Source organism: Cryptomeria japonica, chromosome 9, assembly GCF_030272615.1.
Source record: "Cryptomeria japonica chromosome 9, Sugi_1.0, whole genome shotgun sequence".
Taxonomy (NCBI): domain Eukaryota; kingdom Viridiplantae; phylum Streptophyta; class Pinopsida; order Cupressales; family Cupressaceae; genus Cryptomeria; species Cryptomeria japonica.
The window spans coordinates 420,789,083-420,807,941 of record NC_081413.1 but is presented as its reverse complement, the minus strand read 5'-3'; the positions used below and the strand labels follow the sequence as shown (position 1 = coordinate 420,807,941).

General features: G+C 37.8%; 1 protein-coding gene across 2 annotated transcripts in view; it reads right to left on the bottom strand.

Annotated features, from left to right (window-relative positions):
* The window catches only part of LOC131073419 (putative metallophosphoesterase At3g03305), a 63,255-nt gene that overhangs the window by 30,566 nt on the left and 13,830 nt on the right, over nt 1–18,859 (bottom strand). The window lies entirely within an intron of this gene.

Sequence of the window (18,859 nt, the reverse complement as noted above, 5' to 3'; positions counted from 1 at the left end):
TGATGGAGAAGGATGAAGAGAATGAATGATTCAATAATCGGATAATCTATTCAACAATATACAAGCGTATATAAAGAATTAACACTAAAAAGCTAAATGACCATTAAACAAGGAACTAAATATAGGTGACTAAAATATAATTAAATATTCTAATACCCTCCCTTAATGGTCATTCTATCTACTAACTACCCTACAGAAAACACTGCAGGTCTTTTGATCACAAATGAAAAGAACACTTTGCTGCGGTGAAGACCCTCCCTGGATTTGAAAAGTGTTAATGACCAAGAATACCAAAATCCATCCAACCTGACGTTGGGTAACCAAACTAAAACCTGAAACCATGATTTTGAGGAAAAATCGGCAAACCCTCCAAACTGAAGATAAAAATCATCATTTTTGTGGAAAAAAATGGTAAAAACCCTTGAAATGATTTTTGTGGAAAAAATCAAACAAAACCCTGAAACTTTGCATGGCAAGACCCAAAACACCACGTGGTAAGACACCAAACATCACGCGGTAAAACATCAGACATCATGTAGGAAAACACCAGACAACATCACGTGGTAAAATACCAAACATCACATGGTAAAACAGAAAACTTCACGCGGCAAAATAGCAGACATCATGTGGTAAAACAACACCCTGATTTTTGAGGAAAAATCAAGCAAAACCCTCCCATGATTTTTTTGTCGAGAAAAATCAGAAAACCCAACCAATGACAAAATCAAAAAGCATGGAAGGTTGACTCCTCTTCAGAATGCTCTGCAACATGAGCCTGTAACTGCTCCTGAGACCCTCCTTGGTTGGACTTTTGATCAGCCAACCTCTTTCTGTAGAACTTCTGGATATGCCCAGATCTACCACAATAGTGACATGTGAATCTCTGTGTGAACCCCTCCTTAGAGTGGTGCTGCCCTTTCTGCTGTGAGTAATCACCTTTGCCCTTTTCCTTGGCAGTAAAAGCTTGTTCCGCACTGACACTGTTACTACCAAACTGTTGCTTCCATCTATCTTGTTGTAGAAGCTTGGTGCAAAGATCGGGAAACTTCAAATCAACACTAGTAGAAGAGATATTGAGCGTGTCAATCAAATGCTCGTAAGAGAGGGGAAGACTTTTCAGCGTGATCACTACCATACCCTCTTCCACCATGGTACGACCAATAGCTTCCAACTGGTCACGGATCTCCTTGATCTTCGTAAGATGTGCCTGGATAGATGTCTTGTCATCCACCATGATAGAAAACAGCATATTCTTCAAGAAGAAAGCTCGTCTCTTGTCGGACGTTTCATGAAGATCCTTTAAGAGATCCCAGATCTCTTTAGCTGTTTTACCTGAAGGCACCTGAGGGAGTTGATCATCTGTGACGGATAACTTGATAAGCATGACAGCCTCTCAATTCTTCACATCATGTTTGTCTTGATCATCACCTGCTGTTGTACGACGAGATTCCTTACCCAAAACAATCTGATCAAGACAACAATACTCAAAAATTGAGAGCATCCGCTACTTCCAGGTATTATAGTTTTGCCCATTGAACTTCTGACTGCTCTCCAACATAACATTGGTCAAAGACGCCATTCTGGAAATTGAGGTCAACTCTCGTCAACCTTGTGAAGGCACAAAATTTGAGTCACGGAAAACGAGGCACCCGGAAAAATCTAAGACCAACCCAGAAAAGCTCTCGAAAAACTCACCAAGAATCTAAAATCAAAATGCAAATCTGACAGCTCAAAAATTGAGGCGCGGAAAACAATGCACCCAAAAAAATATGACGACAACCCAATTGAGGTCTCAAAAAACCCACCAAGAATCTGCAACCAAAAAAAAATTCAACTTACTGAAGGGTCAAAACCCTAGTCAAAAATTGCAGAAACCCTAGGAAAATTTTCAATCTGCAAAAAAAACCTCCAAGTTGCAGGCTCGAAAATCTCCAGATTCCTAAACAAAAACATGAACTGCTGCCTAGCACAAATAAATTCGCCCACGAGCCAAAAACCCTTGAAACCCTCAAAAAGCCTTCAAAAAAGAAAAATCATTTTTTTAATTAAAAAACAATAAAAAAAAATCTAGAAAATATTCCAGAAAGAAGGCCATGAATTTTTATTAAAAAATTCACCAAACTTCAAAAAATCCCATCGACCCGCTCTGATACCATGAAAAATAAACTGAATGAATGATTCAATAATCGGATAATCTATTCAACAATATACAAGTGTATATAAAGAGATTACACTAAAAAGCTAAATGACCATTAAACAAGGAACTAAATATATGTGACTAAAATATAATTAAATATTCTAATAGCAAGAACATGAGGGTGTTAATGTGATAGCGTTGGTCGGTATCCTTCAAGGCCGACATAGACATAGACAACTAAATTGTCTAATTGGCCTTAGACAATTTAGTTATACCGATTTGCTTATATTCATTAATATGTCGACTTCATATTGAACCGATCTTGTTAACAAATGATGATTAAGACTTGTTAATTAAGAAGTGCCTTTTAGGATTGAATCAGTTCTAATAAAGATGTGTTAAATATAAATGTAATCAATCCCTAACTAAAGGTCGTGCTGATTAATAAGAAGCCGACTCTTGATCAAGTCGTGTGGGTTGATCAAGACATGATTGATATAAAAGTCAATTCTCTCCATCACCTTCAGCAATCGAATCATAATCTCAAGCAAATCGAACATATATTATCCTTCAGCAGTGAGATAATCAGAAGTTCGTGTTCTTCCACAAGCAGATAGACTTCATTCATTAGTGGTGTGATCTCATCTTCTAGGCGAATCATGCATCTAGAAGTCAGATCGAATAAGGATTGATCATCATTAAGCAGTCCTCACTTCTACAGCAATCGAGGGCGATTAAATTGCTTCAAAGAGTGAAGTGAATCATTGTAAAATTACTTGTCATACTTGAAATAATAAAATATACTTCATTGTTGGGTTTTTCACCTTCAAGAGGAAGGTTTTCCCAGGGTACTTGTTGGTGTCTGTTTTAGCATCTACCAAACATTAGGATAGGATACCCGAAGGTATTCTATCCTCTCCTGAAAAATCATTACTGATTCCAAGGTCTATATGTGTGAACAAGCGACTTTAGTGGAATAGCTTCTTGGGTAGTGTATGCTGAAATTTTCAAGGGGGACTTACGTTTGACAAGTATTCTTGAACTGCTGGACTTAGATGGATTTAGCAATTTTAGGCTCTTCTTCTTTTTTTGGGATTTTCTGGGATTTAGACTCTCAAAAAAAGGGGAAAAAGAGATAGGGTTCAGGAAGGCTAATCTAATCCTACGAATTATGGAGACGGTATCAACTGGGTGCTCTCGAGAAACCAAACTCTGCTTCGCCACACTAGGGACAACTACACAAAGCTGGTGCAATCTTCAGTGAGTTGTGCTGATGATCGAAATATTGGGGTGCACATGGGATAGGCTCAGACTAACTTTGCACGGTAGAATGGAAATCATCCACTTACCAAAAGTATGAGCAGAGATACACAATCAGTCGATACTTATCAAATCCTTTACTCGAATTAACAACAAGGGAAGCAAATTTATATTAATTTTAACTAAGTGTTGAGGCAATTGAAACCATGCAAATCATTCAAATAATAGAGATTACAAAGCAGCGCACATGCAATATATTATCTGGAAATGACCTTAAGCAACAATACATCAAAAACCTCACCCTTTTCAAATGAGAGGAGGCAACCTTATATAGTTTCTTGAAAATCAATGAATGGCCGAGATCAAACAATGATCAAGGGCCAAGATCGATAATCACAAACCCTAATTAGGGTTTCCCCAAAATACTACTTTCGACCAATTACATTTGGGACACTTGTCCTTCTTGCTAAAAATGAACCTTTAACAAAAATAGAAGGTTGTTACATTGTGAAGTGTGCCCTTCTAGAAGCTTCTGGATAAGTCAGGTTCATTGAACCTGGACATGCTGACTTGGAGTAATCTGATTGGTCGAAAAGATGACGAGACGCCATCTCAACATGTTGGATGTCTTCCTTGAATTCTTCAATTTGTGTCAAGAAATTGTCTAAGTATGGAAATTTGATTCCTTCTTGTCGCCATTTGATTTTGCTTGGGAGCTTGTCCTCTTCAGGAGATGAAATCCTTCAAGAAGTTCGAAGTTTATCTAACTTTTCCATATTTTCACCAAGTCTGAGAACTTTTCTTTCTTGATGCCTTGAGATTCTTTCAAGTGACTTGAATTTGGAATAGAAATCCCCTTGTGAAGTTTTTCTCATACTTAGCCAAATTTTGGCCCTCTCTATACTCAGACGAACCTTGCCTGTGGTCCCGTCTTCAATTCTGAATTTGGCTTGAAACTCCGTTTGTATTTTCTGTGATGATCCTGCCTTCAGTTGCCATTTTATGTTGCGTGGGAGGAGGGTAAAAGCTCTAGATAACCCGTTGTAAATATGAAATGATGGGATCAAGCTGTTCAGGCATTCGCTGTGATCATGTCCTCCTTCTCGATATCCTAACATTTGGAGAAGAATTTCTCCATGCCTTCATCATAATGGAGGAAATTGGAACTTTCTTTGTGAAGCATTTCCCATACTTAGCCAAATTTTGGCTATCTTCACGCCCGGATGAGCCTTGCCTGTGAACTTGTCCTCTTTGAAGTATGCCCTTGCTAGGCTCTTCCTCTGAAGTTTGGAGGCTCCCTTCCTTAGCTTGTCCAACCAGGAATGATTAATGATGGCATCGTACTCCTCCAAGTGCTCCTGATACAGACTATCTGCTTCGTCCTTAGCCATATACACTGTGTTGTGATACTCCGGGATCCTGAAGGCCTCTCTGATGGCTTCATCACTGATGTTCGCCAGTATCCTCCCGTCAGGTGCGATGATGTCCTTGCTGGCAGGGTTGTAATGCTTGGCACACTCAACCGCTAGTTCATTACACTGCATGGTGGGAAGGAAGCCAGCAGCATGTACAATACCCTCTTCATCATCTTTCACGCAATGATGGTAGGCACAAGGTTGTCCAGGCCAAACATTCGCTTCTTGAACTCCCTCAAATTGATGTGTCCGAGGTTGGTGTCACTAACGTTCTTCCATTTCGAAGTCATCCTTGATTCTGGAGGAGCATCTTTATCCACCTGGAACTTCATGGTGCTCAAGACCTGCAGATGAATGATAAAAACTTTAAGTTAGAAAAAATTCTATAGAATTTCGAAAAAAAATAACGGGGCCGCGAAATGGCTAAGTGTTGGAAAATTTTCCATTTTTTTCACTCTCATACTTAGCCATAAAAATTGAATTTTCACCTCCAGACCCTCAGCCTTGAAGCTGGTTGAAGTCGCCATCAAGTGTTTAAAACTTTTGAAAATTTTCATACTTGGCCAAAAAAAGTTGAATTTTCACCTCTAAACCCTCAGCCTTGAAGCTGGTTGAAGTCCCCATCAAGTGTTAAAACTTTCGAAAAAAATTTTACTTAGCCAAAAAAAGTTGAATTTTCACCTCCAGACCCTCAGCCTTGAAGCTGGTTGAAGTCCCCATCAAGTGTTAAAACTTTCGAAAATATTTTATACTTAGCCAAAAAAGTTGAATTTTCACCTCCAAACCCTCAGCCTTGAAGCTGGTTGAAGTCCCCATCAAGTGTTAAAACTTTCGAAAAAAATTTATACTTAGCCAAAAAAGTTGAATTTTCTTTCTCCAAAATCATTTATTAAATTCTAGAAAAATATCCAGAAAATTCACAATTTTAATTTTACCTCTGACTTGGCTAGGCTTTTCTCCAAAATATTGAGAAAATTCAAAAAAGATGCCTTTCTCCAGAAATCTGTAAGCCTTCTGCCAAAATATTATCCGACTTCCAGCAATATCTAGAATTTCCTCCAGATGATCTTCAAATTGACATACTTTACTAAGCTCTCCTTAGTGATTTTGAACTTCTTGGTGTAATAATGAATTTGATAATGAAGTATTTGTAGACAAGTTTTAAGAAAAACCCCTAAAATCATCCAACTCATACTTTCCATTTGATTTAAGTTCGAAGATATTCATTAATCCTCCAATATTCCCTTTCAAAAAAAAACTTTCCATTTTGAATTAATATCTTAATAAAAATTTAATATTCCCTCAATATTCTCAAAAAAACATTCCATTTTGGATTTATTTTGAGGATTTTTTTTTTTTTTATTTAGATATTTCTTCATTTTGAATTTAATTTTGAAATCTCTGTGGATTTTGTGACATCATGTTGACTTTGTTTGACCTTCCATGTGTAGGTTGATTTTCTGAATTTTATTTCTATCTTTTTCAAATTTTGGCAAATTTAGCCAACCTCTCCGAGGTATGGCGGACTTTGTCTAGAACTCCTTCGTGGCTTCCTTTATGCATTGGGCGGACTTTAAGTCTTGCACCTCCATGGTCTCCTAAGGTGGGCGGACTTTAGGCCTAGTGCCTTCATGGTCTCCATCAAACTTGGGCGGACTTCAAGCTCACCTCCTTCATGGCTCCTAAGCCTTGGGCGGACTTTAACCCATGGCTCCTAAGCCTTGGGCAGACTTTAAGCTATGCTCCTCCTTGGTCTCCTTTATGGCTGGGCGGACTTTGACCTTGCCTCCTTCATGGCCTCTTCATGGCTGGGCGGACTTTAGAGTAGCCTCCTACGTGACCTCTTCATGGCTGGGCGGACTTTAGAGTAGCCTCCTACGTGACCTCTTCATGGCTAGGCGGACTATATATGAAATATAACATTTAAGTATAAGTTATACTTTTAAGTTATATTTCATATATATTGTCAGGATGTTTGAGAGTGGTTTCGGGCCTCTAGGACTAATAATGCAAAATCTAGTTTTTGGAGGATTCTCCAATTTTCCAGACTTAGTCAAATTTCAAGATCAGGATGACATTCCAAACTTAGCCAAATTTCAGGACATTTGAGGATCAGGATGATTTTTCGAGCTGATTATCCTTTGAAGGTGCCATGACCCCCTAAAATATAGGAACTTAGCTTTTTGGGTCAAAACTTGAAAATTTTGGATCGCGGTCGAAGTAGGTCAGTGGTACAAGTGTAAACCCTAGGTTTGCATCCCGAAAAAGCAAAAAGCCTAAAATCTAGGGATTTAGCTTTTTTAGGTCAAAACTTGGAATTTTCGAGTTCCGGTTGAAGCTAGTCAGTGGTGCAAGTGTAAACCCTAGGTTTGCATCCCGGAAAAAGCAAAAAGCCTAAAATCTAGGGATTTAGCTTTTTTAGATCAAAACTTGGAATTTTCGAGATCTGGTCGGAGCTGGTCGATGGTGCAAGTGCAAACCCTAGGTTTGCATTCCGAAAAAGCAAAAAGCAAACATCCCTAAAAAATAGGGAAAACTTTCTAAAAATAGACATACCGGGGATTGGGCCAGAAATGCCAAAAACGAAACTTCCTAAAAAATAGGAAAAAGCAAAAAAGCAAACTTTCTAAAAATAGAAAGTTGCCCAAATTGATCCAAATCGATTGCGATCTTTGTTCTTTGGCGTCCCTACGCACTTTGAGGGAGTTTGTACTCTAGAATCATATGATTTGCAACAATTAATTTTCCAGAGTCCGGGCTTGAACTGTTCGAAACTGAGTAAGGCTTGGTGAATTTGAAGCGAAAGATCATGGGCGCTAGCAGAAACTCTAGAAAGCAAGAAAAGAGAGGGTCTCCATTTGCAATGGGGCGATGTGTGAAAAAGGTCACAACAGTACTCTGTGCATTTTGTGTGAATTTTCCATCTATGTAATCTGATCACTAAATTAACATGGTATCAGAGCCACTGTGAAAGAAAGATCGTGATCAGATTCTCTACAACTTATAAGCATTCTCTCCTCTCTCTCTCCTTCAAGAAGTATCTACTAAGCCTCGAAAATGGTGAACAGTCTTAAAGTCGAGGATAGGCTTGAAGGCGCATCTAACTTCACCTCATGGAAGTTTAGAGTGCTCATTGCACTTGAAGAAAATGATCTTCTTCAATTGTGGAGGAAAAGGATTTATCCGAACCTAAAGATCATGAGGAGAAGCTTCAATTTAAGAGAAATGCCATCAAAGCAAAGAAGATATTAATCGACTTCGTGAGGGATCACTTGGTGCCTCTCATCTCCAAGATGACAACTGCAAGAGATATGTTCAAGACCTTGGAAGGTTTATATGAGATTAACAACACAAGTAAAGGCTCTTGCCTTGAGGCAACAACTCCAACAAGTAAAGATGGCAAAAGGAGAATCAGTTATGTCATTCTTCAGGAAAATTTCAAAATTGAGAGATCAACTAAACGAAAATTGGACATCAAGTGATCGATAAAGACCTTGTCATGCTAGGTTTGAATGGCCTTCCTCATTCATGGGAGCAATTTATCCAAAGCATAAGTGGAAGATCCAAATTACCTAAGTTTGATCGACTCCATGCAAATTGCATTCAAGAAGAATCAAGATTGGCGGCTAGGGGAATTATCAAAAGTTCTCAAAATGAAGATACTCATGTTCTTGCCACTCAATCCACCAAGAAAGGAAAGAATTGGAAGAAGGGCAACTTCAAAAGGAATAGAGATCAAAAAGATCAAATTTCGCACCTAAATCAAAGAAGAAGAAGAAAGATCTCTCTCACATCCAGTGTTTTAGATGTGACGAGTTTGGTCACTATGCAAGGGATTGTTTGACAAGAACTAAGCATCAAGGGGCAAACATCAATGAAGTTTCATCTCAAAAGGAGGCAGAAGATAACTCAAATGGTTTTCTTTTCATATCAGCATTATTGAGCAATGTTCCTATAGACAGTGATACCTGGTTGATCGATAGTGGAGCCTCTAGAGACATCATTGGCTATCAGAGCAACTTTCAGATTTGGTGGAGGAGGAGTATAATCTTTGAGTGATCATTGGAGATGATGCACACTATTCAGTAAGAGGATTTGGTGCTCCATCTCTAAACCTAGAATCTGGAGTTTCACTACACCTAAGTGATGTTTTGTTCGTGTCGAGGATCAAGAGAAACCTTGTGTCTATTTCAGCCTTCGAGGATAAGGGCTATCAAATTGCATTTTCTGAAGGAAGAGTTCTAGCATGGCCAAAGAATTCCAACATCAAGATTGCTCGTGTGATCAGAAATCAACGTGAGAGTTTGTATAAGCTCTCCACTCTTCCAGTCCAAGCTCTTCTTCATGATTCTTCCAGTTCCAACGAACTTTGGTATAGAAGACTTGGGCATCTTCATTTTAGGGCTCTTCCATCACTAGAGAAGATGGTAAAAGGTATTCCTAAACTGAATCATGTACATGATGGTGCTTGTAAAAGTTGTGCTATGGGTAAAAATATTAAGAGTCATTTTCATAGCAGTGAAAGTAGGTCTAAAGAAATTCTAGATCTTGTACATTCAGATTTATGTGGTCCAATGTCAATTCCATCCCTAAGTGGATTTTTGTATTATGTAACTTTCATAGATGACTACTCTAGGAAGATTTGGATTTATTTATTAAGGTCTAAAGAGTCTGATGAAGTCCTAGGTAGGTTTAAAGAGTTTAAAGCTCAAGTAGAAATTTATCTGGAAAGAGAATTAAAGTTTTAAGGTCTGATAATGGAGGTGAGTACACCTCGGGTAGCTTTCATGATTTCTGTATTGAGGCAGGGATCAAGAGGGCGTTATGTGTCCCTTACAACCCTCAACAAAATGGGGTTGCAGAAACAAAGAACGAATCCATTGTTGAAGCTGCAAAAGCTATGATTCATGATCACGACCTTCAAACTTTTCTATGGGCAGAAGCCTCTGAATAGCAATGTATGTTCAGAACAGATGTCCTCACCAGATATTGCAAGCTATGACTCTTGAAGAAGCCTTTTCAGGGATTAAGCCCGATATCAGTCACCTAAGAATCTTTGGTTGTCCTATGTATGTTCATATTCCCAAGGACAAGAGGACCAAGTTGGAACCTTCTAGCAAGAGAGGGATATTTGTGGGCTACAGTGAAACCTCCAAAGCCTACTGTATTTACATTCCTAGTCAAAAGCAAATAGAAGTAAGCGGGGATGTCACATTTGAGGAAGATGTTGCATTCAAAAAATCAAAGGGTTCATGCATGGAAATAGATGATGAAAATCATGAGACTCCTCAAGCATGGATGTTGATCATGCTCCTGAGATTTAGAGGGAGTCTACAAAACCTGAAGTGAACGATGATCCAATTGAACCTTTGGATCCTACTGATGGGCCTAGAGATATTGTTGTGACTCGAAAGAGACCTCTTTGGGCAAGAAACACTATACAGGAGGCAGAACAGTTTGCAGCTCCTAGAGGCACATTCAGAGAAAGTAAAAGACCACAGAGATTCTCTAGCTATGTTGCATTGATGTGTAATCTTATTGAGGTTGAACCTTCCAGTGTTGAGGAAGCCTCAATACAACATGTTTGGAAAGATGCAAAGGATGAAGAGTATCAATCCATTAACAAGAATGATGTGTGGTATATTGTTCCTAGACCTGAAGGGAAGTCCGTTGTATCTTCCAAGTGGTTGTACAAGATTAAGCATGCAGTTGATGGAAGCATTGAAAAGTACAAGGCTAGATTTGTGGCTTGTGGTTTCTCTCATAAAGAGGGAATAGATTATGAAGAAACATTTTCTCCTGTTGCTCGCTATACTTCCATCAGGACCATCATTGCCATTGCAGCAAACTAAGGGATGGAAGTTACATCAGATGGATGTGAAGACAGCTTTTCTCAATGGTGTGATTAAGGAAGAGGTCTACATCGAGCAACCTGAGGGGTTTGTGATTCATGGGAAAGAGTCTCATGTGTGCAAATTGAAGAAAGCCCTATATGTTCTTAAACAAGCGCCTCGCGCTTGGTATGAAAGAATTGACAGATACTTAGTGGGTTTGGGTTTTTGTAAGAATGATGCTGATCCGAACCTTTACTTCAAGGTATTCAATGGTGATATGTTGATCTTGGTACTTTATGTTGATGACCTATTCGTTACTGGAGAAGATCATCTCATTCATGGATGCAAGGAGTTGACTTCAAAATTCGAGATGAAGGACTTAGGACTCATGCACTTCTTTCTAGGTTTGGAAGTTTGGCAGAGGCCCAATGAGATTATCCTAAGTCAAGGAAAATACACCATTGATATCTTGAAGAGATTTGGAATGATAGATTGCAAATCTATGTCCACACCGATGGAAACTAACTTGAAGAAATTGAGGGAAGCTGCAGCTAGTTCAGATCTTGTGGATCCTACTATGTACAGACAGTTGATTGGATCCTTGATGTATCTTGTCAACACTAGACCAGATATTTGTTATGCACTGAGTCCATTGAGTCAGTTCATGTGTGAACCAAGACAGATACATCTAGTTGCAGCCAAGCATATCTTGAGATACTTGCGTGGCACAATTGGATATGACTTGAAATACTCTTCCAGTGTGGACCTGAATTTAGAAGGCTATTATGACTCTGATTGGGTAGGGAGTGTTACTGATCGGAAGAGCACCTCTGGTTGTTGTTTCAGTTTGGGATCTGCTATGATTTCTTGGTGTAGCAGGAAGCAGTCTTCAGAGGCACTAAGCACAGCAGAGGTAGAATACATTGCAGCATGTGTGGCAACTCGCGAAGCAGTGTGACTTCAAAAGCTCCTTGCAGGATTGTTTGGACAATCATTGGAGCCTACTACCATTCATTGTGATAACCAAAGTTGTGTGAAGCTTTCAGTCAATCCAATGTTCCATGACAGAACAAAGCATGTTGAGATTCAGTACCACTATATCAAAGACATGGTACAGAGGAATGATGTTCGATTGAGATACATTTGTACCGAGGAGCAGACGGCTGACATTCTCACCAAGCCTCTTGCCAAAGTGAAGTTTGTGCATTTTCGAGACAAGCTTGGAGTTGTGGAGAATGAAGCCCTTGCTGAGAGGGAGTCTCAGCATCAGTGATTACTTGATATGTATTATAATGCATTCTTCTCTGTGAGAGAGAAGTTTGAGGTATAAGCCTTTGTTAATGCATTCTTCTCTGTGAGAGAGAAGTTTGAGGTGTAAGCCCTTGTCCCACCCTCTGCGAGTAGGCATGGTGGATCCACCCTCTACGAGTAAGTATGGTGGATGCCATGTGTGAGACTCCATGACTTGGCACTTGTGTTTATTCACCCTCTGGGAGTAGCCATGGTGAACATCATCACGTTGAGTGTCTCCGTGATGAGCACTTGTGTCCATTTGTATTTCCATACATGGGAGTAGCCATGATGGACCCACCCTCTAGGAGTAGCCATGGTGGATGTCACTATGTGACTCAGATGTTGAGAAGGATTCCTCCCTAGCTAAGAGGGAGTGTTAATGTGATAGCGTTGGTCGGTATCCTTCAAGACCGACATAGACATAGACAACTAAATTGTCTAATTGGCCTTAGACAATTTAGTTATACCGATTTGCTTATATTCATTAATATGCCGACTTCATATTGAACCAATCTTGTTAACAAATGATGATTAAGACGTGTTAATTAAGAAGTACCTTTTGGGATTGAATCGGTTCTAATAAAGACGTGTTAAATATAAATGTAATCAATCCGTCACTAAAGGTCATGTTGATTAATAAGAAGCCGACTCTTGATCAAGTCGTGTTGGTTGATCAAGACGTGATTGATATAAAAGTCTATTCTCTCCATCACCTTCAGCAATCGAATCATAATCTCAAGCAGATCGAACATATATTATCCTTCAGCAGTGCGATAATCAGAAGTTCGTGTTCTTCCACAAGCCGACAGACTTCATTCATTAGTGGTGTGCTCTCATCTTCTAGGCGAAACATACATCTAGAAGTCAGATCGAATAAGGATTGATCATCATTAAGCAGTCCTCACTTCTACAGCAGATCGGATTGCTTACAGCAGTCAAGGGTGATTGAATTGCTTCAAAGAGTGAAGTGAATCATTGTAGAATTACTTGTCATACTTGAAATAATAAAATATACTTCATTGCTGGGTTTTTCACCTTCAAGAGGAAGGTTTTCCCAAGGTATACTCTGTGCATTTTGTGTAAATTTTCTATCTATCTAATCTGATCACTAAAATTAACAGAGGGAAGATAAGATCAGGATATTCAAGAAGATGACAAAGAGGGGCATCACGATAAGAAGTATACAACTATGAACAAGGAGGTCAAGGTTAAGGATATCTAAGAAAAAGACTCTAAATGAAAAATAAAGATGTGGAATGATGATCAAGGAAAACTTTTTGAAGAATTGCAAAGTGGAAAGGAGAAACTTTGCAAAACGTGCAAGTTGAGGTGATGCCTACTCATTTCCACCAATCAAATAATTCAAGGTCAACATGTCCATATTCATCAAACCTGACTTATACAAAGAGGGAAATAGGCGTGTAAAAGGCATTAAATGAAATATTACAAATCATTTTTTGTCATTGGTCCTTTCCCTAAAAGGAAATGTATTCAAATATTGTATAATTTTCTCATTGGTCAAAAATGTTGTAAGTGGTGGTAGGTATACCTACTCCCACCTTACGGTTTTATTGTTTAATCTTGGTTGTCGATTAGGATCAATCTGGGCACTTGATTTGTAATTGGAAGTCTATAAAAGGCTTCGCCTCTCCATTTGTAAAGGGGGGAGATTAGAAATTGTTGTCAAGACTGGCAAAATCAATGCATAATTTTCATTGAAGATATGGTGGATCTTTGTATGAAGTTTCAACATTTTGCATGGTTTTTACTTCTCAATATTTAATTAAAGTTCATTGATTTTAATGGTGAAATATGAAGATATTTGATAAATTCCTTGGTTCATACTATTTATAATTTGTTGATTGCAAATTACTTTGCATGGTTAATCTGAACCTTACTGTGGCAATAGTTCAATTGTGGATGTTCATTTGGATTGAACTTTGTAGAAGTGTAAGTCCTTTTGTGATACCACCAATATCACATCATTCACTGAGACTATCCATTGCAAATCAAGACTTGACAATAGGAACCTTGGGGTGACCTTATTTGATCATATCTTTAGCATTTGAGGTTTCCTTAATCAAGAGAGGATAGAATACTTAGTGTATTTTATTCTGTGTTGGAGAGTATCACAAAACACCCGTCAACAGTATGTTTATTTCTTGATCTTTCATTGCCACTATCCACTAGTAGTGGCCTCATTCAACTATAAGGAAATGAATCCACCAACTCGAGTATGGTGGTCTTTTAGCTGACTTACAGTTTCACTATTTCCGAAAATCTCATATTTTCTTAAGTGGAAATTAAATATAGAATTCTGCTTTCTTATTAACAGTCAATTAATTTTCACTATGATCTCTTGAAGAAATTAAACTTGGAATTTATTTCTTATTAGTGCCTTAGTTTTCATGAATGTTATCATCAAAATTTAACCAAAGCATTAGAATTATGGGAAGGGAGAATATAGTAAACCAAAAATCAAGTTTCTTAAATTTACACATTTCTTAGCCTGCAGATAAATTGTGGAAGTCATGAATCTGCAAGTAGCTTGAACTCATTACTGTTTGTTCCTATAAACACACTACCATTAAAATTTACCTGCAATAAAACGTTTGTAAACAATTTATTATGCACTGCTTGGTTTACAGGAGGAAATCAAAGGTAAACCAACTGTAGATTCTTATGGGCAGCAGAAAAGCAGATTTTCAAAGAGAATTTGGTTTGAGGATAAACCAAGTGCTCATTATGGTTATAACACAAATCTTCAGCTTCGTCTGTTATATCTTATGCACATATTATCCCTGTTTTGCATGATTTGCTCTCAAAACTCTCTACTCCGGCCAGAAAATGCCTCTGCATATATCAAACCCAAGAAGGCAATTGCATCAATAATGAGCTATGGTAAAAGTGTAACTTTAGGCTAAGGGAAAATAATTACAAAAGAAACAAAAATATAATTAGAGAATGGATAAAATATCCTGCTAGTATTATTTAATATATTATTTCAGGTACATTCATTGACCTTCCTATCAGATATCTCCTATTTTTAAAGTCTCTTGATTCACATTTAAGGACAGAAAATTCAGTGTTTGTTAGGCAGCCCTGTTCCATCTCATCAACTCTCTGTTAGTTGCTGAAGTGTTGTTTGAATTTGTGTTGGTTTTAGAAACAAAAATTGAGGCTCAACGAATATAAGCCAGATAGATATTCCCGCAGGGCTAACCCCGCAGCGTGATGGTTTATCACGAGCCTGTTGATTGGGAAGTCCCGCGTTCGAAACTCTTGCGTTGTGCAGGTTCTTCTCGTGGCAGTTGATCATGCGGATGCTGTTTCAAGTGGTGTTGTACCACGGTTTGTCCGTGCTGGTGTGCTCGTTGACCGTCTGGTGGAAGGGTGTTCATGCCCTGTCTATTGCGGTTGCTGATGATGCTGGCCAGTGATCTCCTTCGGTGGTCCATGTTGGTCTTCCTCGCCATGTGTTGGTCTAGTGTACTCCGCAGTTCTTGAGAATCCAGATGCCTCGCTAGGTTTGAGGTCCATGTTGCCCCGTCAGAAGGTGAGAATGGAGCGATAAGGAGAGATGATTGGAGAGATAAGGAGTCAATACCTCACCATAATGTACTCAGGGATGAGGCCTCCAGGTTTGTGGCCTCACCTGGCGATTGGACCAGGCTAAAAATCCATGTCACCGATCAAAAAAAAAAAGATGGATATTCCCGCGCCTTATCAATGTCCCTTATAAGATTTAGCTGTTCTTAAGTTTCAATAACTGTTACTTGAGATGTTCAAATCCTACTAACATACATCTTAAGACCTTGAAACTTTTGTCAGCTGCCATTGTCCAAACAAAATTCCCATTGATTTTCATTAAAATTATCGTGAGTGCTGTGACCTTAGTAAATCCCTTATGAATTTAGGATAGTTCTTTGTCATTTTATGGAAATACCTTTGTTGCACTTTTTTGTTGGTTTCTTAGCCATTCCCCTGTATATATGTAATATTACTTAGTGAAGTAAACAAATTTTTGATCAAAATATGAATTCTCCAATTCAGCATATAAATTCTTTTTATTTAGATTGTCAAACATAGCTGTCATTAAATGTTTAGGAACTTACTTAAAAATCAGAATACCATTTAATAAACAGTAATTCATTTGCAATTGAAAGAATATGATGCCTCAATCATAAGATGCATGGGCGTGCTGGGTCCTTCATGTTATGACCTTGACTTGTTTTAGTGTTAGTTTGTACTAGGAAAATATGAATTCAAAAGGTAGTTGAAGGGAAAAGACAATTTTTTTGTCATGACAATATCCTAGGAGTTCCTTGTAACATGAGTCACGTATAGTGAGGGAGTTATAAAACATCTTTTGCAGTTACAAAAATAATGAGAGAGCTATACTACAGGTTCATTCCACTTAACTAGCCTTAGTTCCAACTTGGAACATAATTGAAATATCTTTATGAAAGTATTTACAAATTAAGACTGTCATATCCCTTTTCATTTAAATTTGGAATTTGGCAAATAATAAACCATTTTATGTCTCTATGGGTTAATCAGAAAAGCATAGAAAGGATAATTTATTTAATATTTATCATTCTCCATTCAATTTTATTAACAAAAGGGCAAATAAATATTAAATAACATTTTTAATAGGACAAATGGGACATTTGGAAATGTGCCCCTTCAGTTCTATAAATGAAAAATAAATTACAAGAAAAAGGTGTTGGAAAATGTGTCTTTTGGGTGAGAAATTTAAGAAAGTGAGTGAAAGGTTTTTGGGGGCAACTCAACAGTTGGAAAATCAATAGTCATGCATCCCAATGGACAATGGATTTTGAATGGTCATAAATATGGTTGTTTTGGTCATTTGGAGGCATGTTGATTATTATCTCTTCTCTCATATTTGCAGATTTGCAAACAGATTCTTCAGTGGAAAAAACCCCATTAAAGGAGAAGGCTTGTCAACGAAAAACTCATAGCTTTGGGTAATCAAAGGATGAAAACCCTGATTGAAAAGGGCATTCTCATCCAAAGATTGCATTTGGGCTAAAGGAAATTAGTAAGATTGTTTGTTGCTTCTTTTTAGGATTCAGTGGCTCTTTGTATGTTGCTTTCAATGATCTTCAAGCATAGTTGTGTGGATTTCTAGTTGTGTTGAAACTTGTGAATATACTACAGCAGTATGCCACTGTTATTGTTGTTGTAATCAGATTTATATGTTGGTATTTCCATTTGTAATTCAAACAGAATCGATTTGTGGTATTTTGGGTGAATCGGGTGGTGTGGTTTTATCACAGTTTTGTGGGTTTGGTGGAGATTTGGAAATAAAACATATACCATTTGCTGCTGTTGTAAATCAGATTTCAGACCTGATAATTTGCTGTTGAATATTAGAAAATATATTTCCATGGTGTTCTATAAGATTTCATTCAGTTGGGTGTTCCTTTGTGCAAGACTAGCTGACTAGTTTTTATGTTTTCAATGAAATTTGGCAAAATACTTTGGGAATCTATTTTTAGATTTGAAATTGTTCTAAATTTTTGGTTGAGAACATCACAGTGGTATCAGAGCATGATCTTGTCAGCCTGCTAGGTATCAGATGATTGATGTGAATCATGGGTTTCTAGATGTCCCTATTCAAGAAAATGTACCAAATGGACAATGTGAGTGCAATTGATGAATGGTACGAAGAATACAAAAGGCTAGCTAATGATGTAAAGGTTTCTCTAAAATTTTATGATTATGTAAAGGATAAAGGGAGAACTATGCCCCGTGATGAGTATATTATCAAAATTCTTGAAGATTTTCAAAGTAAATCAAGAGCTTTCAAAGGAATATCATTTTACAAGTTTCATAAGGACTAGAGAAGAAGAATAAATGCTCAGAAAGGAAAAAGAAAAGATCTCTCCTATGTCAAGTGAAAAGGAAGAAACCAAAAATGAACTCAGAAGAAAAAGGCTTTGTTTTACAAGCAAGGAACATTGGGAGAAAGGGTGATGGATGCTTTGTTGCAAATTCAAGATAAGGAAGAAGACTCAAAATTCAAAGGTTAAGGTAAAAACATTGAGGAAATTGTTCCAATTAATTCTATTGGTGTCAAAGGGACACCCATTGATATTGTAAGTGGTGAAAAGAAGGATATCATTGTACAAGAATGGGATAAAGGAGATGGAAGGGATTCACTTGATCAAAATGAAGAGCACGAATCAAAAGAAGATGCACCAATACATACACTATCTTCTGGTCTTCCAAATGGTGAGCCATTGTTTGATTTGCAGAATAGCTTGATGGACAGGTATGCATTTGAGAGAAATATTTTGGTTTGCTCTAATCCGAGGGTTTTGAGTCACAAATATTGTTGAAGATATCTCAATAAACTCTCTTTTGGCAAAAGAGGATAATCATTTAATTTGCAGCCCAAGCTATGAATATATTTCAGATTTGTTTCCTTCCTTGTCACTACAAAATTCGTGTCATGATGGAAAGCATGCTAAAAAGAGTGATAAAGTAAGGGATGTAACTTGTATCAGAGGGTATATGGATTCTTTAACTCAAATTTCAGATTATTGTTGCATATGGGATCCAAGTAATATCTTGAGGGTTGAAGCAAGAGTAGGCTTTGTTATCTCTATGGAGTTTCCCACTGACAATATTTAAATTGAAATGAAGCTTAGGAGAAATCAAATGGAATTTTTTGTACATCCTGATTGCATTGCTAAAGATCAGTGTTCACAGATCGTTGACCACTCATGGGACCCCAAGACCATATTTGAAGAGTCATTTGTAGAGGGTAGCCTTGGTTGCAATAAGAAAATTTGGAATGAAAATTTGGAATCCTTTTGATATTCAAAAATTTGTAACTAACTATATTATGTTGATGTGGACAACTAGCTATAATCAAGATGAAGGACTCGAGG